Here is a 12,139-nt window from a genome sequence, read left to right as displayed (position 1 = left end):
AGTAGCTTTGAACCAGACTACGAGGGGCGAGCGTAAGGTTTGATTGTAAGACTTCGTAGAAGTTATTCGGGTGGTACAAAATTCTAAGTCATCAAATCATACTTTCGAAAAAACAAAGTACGTTAACAGCTTTCGCTTATCAATTTCTGAGCTTCACATAGAAGCGCTTCATCCCACGTTTCTATCAAGTGCGGAACTATGCAACTATTCAAATTGCGACAGATGAAATCAAGCAGTCACCAAGCAAGTGCAAGATAACTGTTTCTATTAAAAAAAAAAAATAGAATTTTTAATATCGGAACGTACGAGGATGTTATTGTACCCAAATACGTTGGCCAATATATCGTTATATCTTTAATGTTGTCGGATGTTGACATTAATTGACCAGTCTATGTAACATTTGAGAAAGTACTCCTTGGCTGCATTTTTGTCTTGTTATCGCTCGCGGATAATCTACAATTACACAACAAGTGGAGATGCTCCAAGAGTATGCCCCATAGAACGATAACAGGATTATCTGCGATATATAAACTTTGGTAGGCTGAAAGATCAACTGATATCTTTCAACATTAACAGGCACTTAGCTGTCCAGATATGTAGCTGTTTCAGAAAATATTCTTCCGCATAGTTGTTTTATTGATTCGGGTTAGTTGCTTCTCGATTTTCGTACTGTATATGAGGAACGTGGCTTCCTCTTCACTCAAAGCTAAAATGCCGATTATCAGATACTATATGGTTCCTCTCGTGCTTCTAACACAAACTATTCAGGACGCTATCTTTTGCTGTTTCTTAAATCAACTAAACGCCTTGAAATTTATATCAATCCTTTTACGAATTGCTCCTTTCAAATGAGTGGCATTTTACGCCCGATTCCACTGCACTAAGGGGTTAACCTTCAACACGAAACAAATTGTATCTACGCTTAGATTCGAACTCAGACCACCACAAGTCCCACCGGTTTAGGAGGCGAACACGCTACGCACTACGTCATCATCAAGCATGCTTTTTTTTTACAGTCGTACAAATCACTTTTAGCTTAATGTATATACTGCTGCGAATTCAAAATGACGCCAAACTGTTATTTCTGAAAGTTCGTGTCGTACGGTAAGAACATGTAGCCACCATAGTCTTAACTCTATTCTCAATCGTTACTAACAATGTAAACAGCCATATATTTACCCGTACCTAAAAGTTCAATCTTGTCTCTAAACATTTTAGTCCGCTTCTATATACACGCAGGAGTGGCTTGACTTGCTGAAATAGCTAAAACCGTAAGAATCAGCGACCGCTGCAGCAGTAATACTCACAGTGGCAACAAGGGCGCCTAGTATAATTCCTTTGTCGCGATACGCTGGCACCACCTTAACCGCCGACCTCAGATTTTCATCAGATATAATATAACAGTACTACTATTGGGTTTCTTTATTATCTCCAGGCTCGTTATTCTCACCCAACCCGAACAGGTATATGTCGGGCTAAGCCAAAATCTAGGGGGCGCCTGTATTCGCATTGAAATCCACGTGAGTTACATGTCCAACCGTGCAGCACTCATACGTTTCTGTGAGACTACCAACCTCCATATGAATGCAGGTTTTATGTAGCATTACTCTGTAGTGCTTATATTCCTATTTAAACGTAGAAGGAAGAGCGTTTAAGTATTGGTTAAGCATGCTCCAAAAGTGACAATCGTGACCGATCAAACAATCGAAGACGCTTGATCGAGCATATGCTGGAGAGAATCGAAACTGATGTATGCCTATCAAATGTATCATATCAAAATGAGAGCTAGGCAGATCTTGTGATGCCCGCCCTCGCCCGGGGCAATACCAATGATACTATTAAACGTCGCATCGTACCGAACGGCACGGACGGCGCAATCGAACATATTTGTAATTGGGTTTTCGGTGTCAGGCGTATAGAGCCGATTTTTCCGAGTTTCGTAATTACCAGTGACATTCTCTAGTATAAAAAGACCATCTCCAAGAGTGCTTTTGAACGACATTTATTACCTCTACGTGTTGAACCCACCGTGCCTATTTTCAGACATCTATAATGCCAGTGTGTTTCCTTCACAGTTGGGAAAGACTGGTATTATAGGATTCTCATACAATACCATCTTTACGAAGCATAATAAGCCGCTCATGCAAACAGTGAGAACGCCTCCGCGATCTCTTCAAATTACAGACGTCAAGAGAACTAATAGAGATTTACTGATTAGACTTAGTATTATAGAACGGTAATGATTGATCGTCAAACGCAAAGCAATCCAATGGGGTACTTCTTCATATGCGCACTGTTGATTGCACTATATGACTGGTGTATACCCAATTAGAATGGCCAGGCATGTGATATCAAAGCCGGTCGGGACCATTATTACCCCCTTCTGCTGCTATCTACTGCCAATCAGTACAGATTTTTACATAACCGGTATTTATCCTTTTCGGAAGGGCTGGCATCGAAATCTTGTGTTAAACCTGTTATAACGAAGCTTCATCGCATACTTACGGGCGCTTGTTATGAATATTACATACGGTGACAGAATACTTAGAGTCCTTGTTATATATGAAGCGCCGAACACGTCTAAACGCTAGTAGTAACAATAAGATGTTGTTAATGATACATCTGCGCTGCTTCCTAGCCAATGTATCGCAGTCCCGCATCATTTCGCGCTATTCGAAGCTAATCAATACGGTCAACATTTATTTGGAATACCAGCTCGGCTGCTTAAGGGCCTCCATGTCGTCTGGTTACGTTTCCGCAGCAGTTCAAAGCATTCATCAGTATCGGCCGATTTTATCAGACTTAAAAACTCCCCCTGTGGTGAGGCCATTCCGGCCGGATTTCCACCCAACAGTACGGCGCCCGTCAACGCTGGATCGAAGTATTTCGAACGATTTGTTTGCCTTCGCAATCGGATGCGTCGAGGTGTGAATCGGACAAAACGACCGCGAGATTCTTGTTCGTTCTGATGCTAATATTTATCCTATGCAGAATTTCCCGTATGAGTGATTTCGTTCTTCAAATGTGGACTTCTGAAAGAATCAGATAGAAGGCGTATCTCCTCCTTATAGATGAACGGGCTTATACAGGTAGAGGCTAAACCCTTCTGCAAACCTTTTCATATTTGAAATTTAGGTAAAACTTAATTATCACATTGCTTATCCACAAAGCAGTTGCGCACTTGCGAACTTGTTGAAGTTGGTGAACTTTTTATTATGCCCTACATAGAAGATACTTAACAGCGGGCAGCATCTCAATGAAGAATTCAGCCTTTCCAAATTTCATTACGCTGTGCATATCGAGCGATACCAATTCAACCGATGACAGTAGCTCCCGTACAATGAAATATTAGATTAAATATCTCTATTCATAACCGGCCGTTATCTTCAATTATCCGAGGTGACATATACTACGCGTATGTATATCTTTCAATTAGAAAAAAGAAAAAACATATTTTTTGCTGCGGTAAAAAATCAAAATTTTGACTTATCCTACTATAGTATCTATGCGATATACAATTTGCGCTTCAGAAATATGACTGATCTTACAAAATCAGATGTTACGTCCGAATACACGATTGAGTCCTTTTCGTACTTCGCTTGAGTTCAGTAGTCTTTCGTGGGCTATGCATTCAATATATCGATAATAGGCCATATAATTTACATTTATGATTGGCAGTAAACTGAATGGAAAATGTACAATGCAACAGTTATCTCCGAGTAGTACAACGAGTTGGATTTGCTTAAGGTCGTAGTTTAATACTCAACTATCAATTGTAACAAACCAAATACAGAATTAGCGGAATATCAGTCGCCGTGCGTGCTCTCTATTGTGTGTTCACCATGAACAGAAGGAAAACCAGTAAATACTAGGTAAAAGTATTTAGCATTCAATAAATTGCGCATTTCCATCCATCGCAAACATGTACTTGAAAAGTAGAAAGAACTAGGATCCTTGTTTTAGGCCCAGGGGACAGTGGTAATGAGAGCAATACATTTCACAGGACGGTCTCTAGAGACGCTACCTTACATCTTGAATAAGTAACGAATGAGTAATACCACCGTGAGACATGTTGGCAGAAGAATGAATGGAGCCCTCTGCGAGCGCTAAGCTAAATCTGATAATGAAGAAGCCTGCCCTTGAACTGTGGCGGGAAGAATGGGTATAGGATAGATATTGACAAAAACGAGATGAATGGACAAGATTTCTGATTCTAGATATCTCGAAACGGTACGACAGAATCGAAGGGGAGACTGGTATATTATAAAAATGTTGGTATTAGATAGATGTACATAGATAATTCCAAGCTTACGTAGTAAGGACTGCAAAGGCCCTAACAGATACCTTTAATAAACTCAAGGAGTGGACGGAATGGTACACAGTGCAACCCACAGCCAAGCACTTTGCTCAAGATCAAAAACAGAACGTATATGGTTAAGGACAAAAATGTATTTCAGCCAAAAAGCATAATAATATCTAAAATAGGATGGAAATGCGGACCGAGATTTGTAACAGTTTCTATGGAACTGAAAGGTGAATTTGAGAACGACAGCAGACAGTCAGATGAAGAGAAGATGCTTACAAAAAAAATGTCAAAAGTAAGCAGCCCCAAGCAAAGAGTTAACCCAAATATTGATAACTGCGAAACACCTGGCGAACATTTAAAGCAATATGAAACACCGAACTTAGAGTCGTTGGGTAGTAAGGCCGCTCTTTGTCGTGAGACACTTGAAGACCACTGCAAACATAAACAGTGTTCTTGGAAAAAATTTCTTTTTTGCCTTCTGATAGTGAGTAAAAAAACGAATCCCTTGCGCAAGGCAAAGACTAAGAGGCCTTTTCGCTGCCGTCCTGTCTGAAAAAATGTTGAGCGTCGACTATCAAACCGTCATATCCTCCAAAGAAAAAGTTCTACTCCTGATGGGTCAAAAAAAGAGCCACTGCTTGATACAGTACTTCAAGAGTGTCTCCATCTTGAATTGAGCACCTGTTTTTCGTGTATTAATGTTTTAGGAAATCTAAACTGTAGCATTAGATCGCTGCACCTCTTTTGTAAAGGCCGAACCGAATTCGTTGTAAAACTATGAATTTACAGTTCAGTACACTGAACAGAAAGCTATAAGTGTTTCTGTGAGACGTAAAAGCAACATTAATTTCAAAAACAAAGTTCTGATCGCAGTTTGGGCCTCTGTCCAGGGCAGGGTTTTTGGACAACTTAGACGTCAATTCACTGTAGACGGCGCCATTGAGCCGGACTTCATCGGGCTTAGGCGTATCGATGTGGCCTTATATTGAGTTACTAGTTAGGAGCTAGTTGTGCATCTACAGAGGGCATTTCCCTAAATGACTTGTCACCTATTCAGGACCTCATACAAACAGTACGTAGTTAAATCGAATAAATACGCTTGTTAGAAATATTTAACAACGAAATACTCAAAAGCTTCGCTGCATCCCTCCTCATTCGACATGTATTCTGATTATGATCTGACATTATGAGAACGATCTGAGCGAGAACTAATCGGCTGCGCGATTCCTCATTCGAGTTCAAAAGCGATGAGTTCCTATTTAAAAGTGACATATTCATAGCTGACAATCATTTTCGATAATCATAATGATATATGCTATACAGGTCCACGATCGATCAACCACTCGGAAAATGTGGCGAAGCTGTGGCATTTAGCTCTCTTCTCCTGGGCTGTTTCGGTGACACCGGTGCAATGATAAACGGGCATCTGTGTGTGCTCGTCAACTGAACTTACTGGCTATTCTGTGTAGTGGTTTCCTCTTCTAAGATCCTCTACTCAACGATCCAGTACCTTTACAAAAACATCTAGACAGATCGAACGGTCACTTCTGTTCATGGTTACCATAACAATCTTAAGATATCGTAGGATGGGTTCCTGTTGCTACTGAGGTTGATGAGTTTGCCTCTTGTTACAAAGGTGCAATGCCTCACACTTTCCTCGGCTACCACCCAGGATATTGTTTTGAAATAACGAAGAAGCAAACTGGCGATAATGCCTAAAAAAATAACGTATGCGTTATTAATTGACGATAAAAATGTGATCAATGATTCTAGTGGCATCCCCTTTAAGCGAATCAATGCACAAATGCGTTTAACATAGTCCGTTTGTGAGTAATTTAAGCACAGAAATTATTACAGCTATTCATTTTTAGGTACTAAATTAATATTATTACGGGTCGCCTAGTAATTGCATGTTTGTTTTTAAAAACGACCCTAAGCTCTCTAGCTTAGCGGGAAGCTTCTTTGTTTCATGTTGTTCTATTTCAGTGAATCTGCTATACTGAGCTCGGTCTTCATCTGCTAAGTTTCCTCCGTTGGGAGATAAGCAAACGCTTTCACATTCACGTATTTGCTTATTATGTCGCAATCATTCCTGCTCCCGCACACTCGATCTCTCATTATATCATATAGAATCATTATATGCGTCATATAATGCGGAAATCTCATTGTCCCGTTGTCAAAATTCAATAAAAATTCAACTAACCTGTCCCTCGCTGATATGAGGCTGTTTTGCATTATTTCCTGATTTTTTTCATTCTATGTTCATCCCATACGATGACCATACACAAGCGAGACTCGGCTATCAATATTAGGAAAGGCGATACTATTCGAGTGGAAGCAGCGCGTTTGTTGGGGTACTGACTTTAATTTTTGCCTTTCGATCATCAGTTCTCTGAAAGAGATCGCTGCCTTTTCCATATGAGCTTTCCTTCGCTGATACTTATTTACACTGGGCCTTGTTACCTTCGTTCGTCTTTTGCTCGCCGTTGTCGTCTGCGTTCCTAATATGTTCGACATACGTTTACGCACTGCTCATGCTCCGATAACTGTTGTCGTTGTAGAGACCCGTATTTGCTTTGATCCTCATTTTTCTTTCGCGCCCGGCTTCTGTTGCTGGCGCTGGTCACCGGTAGTAATGCTACTGTTTTGTTGGGTCCTCTTGTATTCAGTATTCGGTTGTTTGGGCATATCTGGGCTTGCCAAGGATCTCTCTCGATCGAAGTGTCCATTCCAGCAGCTCCCACCGGGTCTGCCAGTCGACTACGGCCAGATTAAGCCAGATTGCCGTAGTGATAACTGGATAGGGACAACACATCCAAGTAACAACATATCATCGATGTCTACGAGGCTCGTCCGAACTGCACGAACCCCGTTGCTATTGCTTCCCCCTTAAACTCCCATACACCTGACTAATCTAGCAATGGAACGTGGCCCCGGTCGCATTTCTTTCATTTAATTGCACTGTGAATTCGTCTGCGGACGGCACTGATAGAGCGTTGGTAGCGCGCGAGAAATCGACTCAATTTTCAGCCTCTTTTGCGACTGTGATTTCCTATGACTAGTTGGGTGTTGTCCGTCAATGGCTATTACAATAGAGTCGGCCTTTTCATAATCTCAGCTGCAATCGTTATCTGAATATTGGTTTCTCATTCAAGCTCTTCCTTCCTACGACGGCAATATTTTACTGCTGGCCGATCCGGGGAATAAGTTCATTACACTTCAGTTTCCTGCATCTTCCTTAGCCGAGACAAGAGTCCAAAATCCTTATTGAAGAATCTGCTGTAAGGAGAATGGCTTGGATGGCACAAAGCTTTCTCGCCGTCACGCTGTTGCTATCGAATGTGTGGCTGACGGGCGAATGTCTCCAAGCGGAACCAACGAAGTAGCTGATACGAAGAGAGTCGCCAAGAAGGGCTCCCATTGTATAGCTCATTTGGCTTTGTGATCTTTTGTTGCTTATTTTTCATACTGTAACTCCGGCTCAGTCTATAATAAGACAACGGAAACACTGTTCTGCGAAGCGATATTTGAAAGACGTTTTTGACGTTTGTACTGAGTAATGCAGCAAAATTTCCTTAATGTACATACATAACGCATCCTCAGACCCCCCAACAGCAAACAGCGGATGATATAGAACATTATCATCTATATGACCCTACAAATATATACGTATATGTGTGCGTACAGCGAACACTATGAGAGTTCCAGGGTTAACCAAAGGGGGTCAATTTAATTTGTTTTTATACCGGTATTAACGGTTTGCTATACGCTTTTTTCCTACTAATTATATTTAACAAGTTTTTTTCTCAGGTTTAATTGTCAAACGATACTTTCTACGGGGTAGATGTAACTGGGGGCTTTTTCAGCAGGTCTATGGAGCGGTATGGCAACAATCTGCCAACGCTAAAATTTGATGCAGTAGTAACCGCTTAATCACGCTTGTTATAGCAATGCACCTAATAGTCTGACGCATTTGCCATCCAGTTCACGCAGCCCTGAAAGACAAATCATTTGAGAAGATAATTTGTGATTTACTTCCCATAGAACTTCGTTACAGTCTGACTTTCTCAACGATAGCCTTCATCGTCAAAGGTATAAGCCCACGGTCTTAGTAATAGATACAATTGCAGCTTGGGACTAATAGGCTGGGAGTAGCTAGGTCGTCACAGTGTACCACTGCCGTTGTAACTGTAATAACAAAGGCCCAAATCACAATTGCTTGGTAACACCGACCATTGTTTTAGTAGATAAAGTGTTAACGAGATAAGCACAGGATGGAACTTGGCACAAATTCGAAAAAAAAAAAAAAAAACAAATCGAAGCTGTGAGTATGCATCTGTGCAGACGATGCTACAGCAACGACACGCTCTTAATACTATCGGCTGATGATACTAGCAAATGGAGATAACCCCTGGCAGGTGATGTGGACCGCAACGTCACGTGGGAATTTCGTGGCCAAATTCTTGTTTAAAACTGGACAGCGGCTGAACGACTGACAGACCGTGCCCTACAGATACAGGTTATAATAACGGATCAATATCTGCCATAAATACCTTTCCCGTTTCATACAACGCTAAAGTAGGACAAATCATAATAATAATAATAATATATAATACTAATACACCGACAAATCTAAAATCCAACCCAAATAGATCATCTTGTCAAGCAAGGTTGAAGTGGACGACTCATTTATATCGGCCACAGAACCCCTACAATACCCTTTTACAAAACCAGATATCTTTAGTTTGATTTATGTAGAGCAACTCCGATTTTCTCCTATAAGACCTTCCAAGAATTTGAATATAAACAAACACCGTTGTTTGTTTGCTTATTCTGGGACTTTTGATTAAGTGCTTTTCTCGTGAAATTATCTTCCTCTGCCTTGTGTGACTCAGACAGAGGTTCCAAATACGCCAACTGCTTGGAATAAGGCAAGACCACTATGACTTACTCGGCTAAAGTTTAAAGAGAACAATTGAATCCATAAACATTTGGTGTTATCAAAGCTTAATAGGGTATCCTCATAATGACTATTTTTCAGTTTATCATATCAGCGAAGATTATAGCTGAAATGTTTCATTCAGCAAAATTTCCCTAAGTGGAGTTTGCCCCCTAAAGTACCATGCCACTGTGGCAATATATATACTCGTTAAAGTATATGTGTGTGAAGTTCGCACTTATGGTACTGTCCATATATATTAGCTGAGAGCTATAAAGCTGGGGAGCGATATACAGCCTCGTATGAATGTGGCGCGTTGTACAATTTAAATACATGCACTTGATACAGCGTAAGAGTAGGCTCTACTTAGTGACAATAAAGTTAGAAGAAGAAAACTCAAGTGTGTGAAGAATGAACGAATGCTGATCAATATGATAAGTGGATCCCGTAACGAATCGACCATTACTTACTTATATATATACAGAGAGAGTGAGAGAGAGTTAATTATCTGAAATAGATCCAAGGCACATGTAGCCGTTCCCCTAGCTATTTTGTATGCACTCTCTGTTCTTTTTTTTGTTTTCATGCTGAAACTACATTGAGATTATTAGATTGCCATACTGTCTTTCATTTCAGTTCAAATGTCGGTCGTTGCCATAACGTTACAGTAGAGCCGCACTCGCTTCTTGTCGCGTCGTCGGTGCTTGGACTTTTGTAGTCGCTAGCCGACTGCCCTGGACCCTGGCACAGGTTCCCACGCTCTCTCACTACTTCTCTACGTCATACAGTCGTAGTACCGATCTATCTAGTTGTGATGGCAGCATATATAACTTGTAACAATCGTACCACCGTCTTTTCTTAGTGGTCCACTGGCCTAGGTGTCGAAGAACTATTTTCCCAAAAGATGTAATGGATGTGTTTAGCGACATTTTACGCTTGGTTAATAATGTTAACAGCTACGTAACGTGTGCATTTCTAAAACAAGTCCCTTGTTAACGTTTGCTCGCAAGTGTCCTGCTACGTCAAAGGAGAATGAATGGATGGCCGATTCTGTCGAAGAAGCTGCGGTGTCCACTGATCAAAAACGTGTGCTATCCAAGATAAAGCAAACGCAAAAGCAATATGGTCAATGGGAGCTGTTTGAACCCCTTATACTACTAGGAACCTTATACTAGCTCAATCATAAATTCTTGACTAGTTGGAAACTCGTTGCTATTGGAAGAATGTTTTCGAGTTCGGCCTAACGAGTTACAATAGGGTAACTTGGAAGTTTTGTCTTATTGCGTTCTAATACGGAGTCGGCACCTATGAGTTCGAGTCTTCAACACAGATACTATATGACCAAGCAATAGCGATAGGGCGTTGCATTTCCAGTATAAGGCTCTAGAATGTTTTGCCAAAGTTGCCTTTATACTGTTTAGAAGATCAGTTAGTCATCGTCTAAGCGTCCAATTTGACCCCTTTACAACCTATGCATTTTAGAACTGCTAATTGCATAAGAGGTATAGTTAACTGTTATAAAAGGTGAAATGTTAATAGATTTTTCAATAAACATTCGTCTAGCGTCACTGTATTGTCGTCTATATTTGAATCTTCTTCTGTTTGTTTTTATATTTCTATTGCCCTAGCCATTTTTTTTGCTCACCTCTGACCCTTACGGTGCCAATAAACACTACATCGAAAATTTGGTCTACCACTTGGTCGTCTTCAGATGAATGCGTTTCTCCTAAATTTACAACTTTTCGTTCTATATGTACCCCGCTATGGCACTATGATTTATTCTTGACATAATATAAAAACCCGAAATTTCACAAATACGTTTCTGGGGAGGAGGTCCACATAAGTAATAAAAACTTTAAAAGAAAACGTTCGCATATTGTTTATATCTATATAATGTGCTCAAATTAACGTTTAGATCTATTTAGATTGGTGACCTTTATACTATCGGTATTAGAACCTGTTTTTTGGCGTGACGATTTTTTGGTCACAAAAACAACAAAGGCTTCGAATCGTTGCAGAAAACCCCTCTAATTTTTTTTATTTGATATCATGTGAGTAACTAAAAGAAGCCAGTACATTAACACTGATTCGTAAATTTTCTAACTTGGACTGGAAAATTTAATGATGAAAATTGATGGATTATCATTTAGTATATGTATTGCTATCCGGTTCAATAGCATACAAAACATTGATAGTAATTAACATGACTGTCGCAATATAATGTGTTTTTAACATACATATGTACGTACGTACGTACGTACTGCATGTACTAATGTATATTTGATTTTGTGAATTGTTATGTAAATCACGCCACGTATATAGAAAAAACTTATTCGAATAGCGCGGGGGAGGGATCAGCCTCAAAAATATTAGAAATTATTTACCTGTAAAATGCAAATAAGGCATATTGATGTTTCGCTTCCGACTGCAAGTAAAGCCGTCTGCTTGCATACGATGACAATTTAATTTTACAATATTTTTTATATCTGAGAGATATAAAAAACAGCTAGCCGTGACGATATTTTGAATTGCTCTACCAACGACAAGCTTGGTCCAAATGGCCAAATTGTGTGTCGATTTCATATGTCTAAAACCATGGGGACGAACTTTGATGTTTGCAAGGTTCCCATTTCGTGGCCTGCTACTACGAACCATAAAACGGACTAGTTAGTCCTAATAGTTCGCTGTAGTTTTTCGTTGCTTTATGCAACATATACGCTTGATAAAATTCGATACAGGAATTTTAGACATTGAAATAGAAGAATGTTTGGCCTTATAGCAAGTACGAGAGAGATTCTCTAGAGAGTAGTTCTATTCAATGCGCAACGAAGTTAAAACAAGAAAATGTAGATATTACGAATACGGCTTCTCGAAAATCGATCGTTTGCATTGCT

This window comes from Varroa jacobsoni, unplaced genomic scaffold, assembly GCF_002532875.2.
Source record: "Varroa jacobsoni isolate VJ856 unplaced genomic scaffold, vjacob_1.0 contig00432, whole genome shotgun sequence".
In the NCBI taxonomy this organism is placed as follows: domain Eukaryota; kingdom Metazoa; phylum Arthropoda; class Arachnida; order Mesostigmata; family Varroidae; genus Varroa; species Varroa jacobsoni.
Note: the sequence above shows the minus strand (reverse complement) of the source record.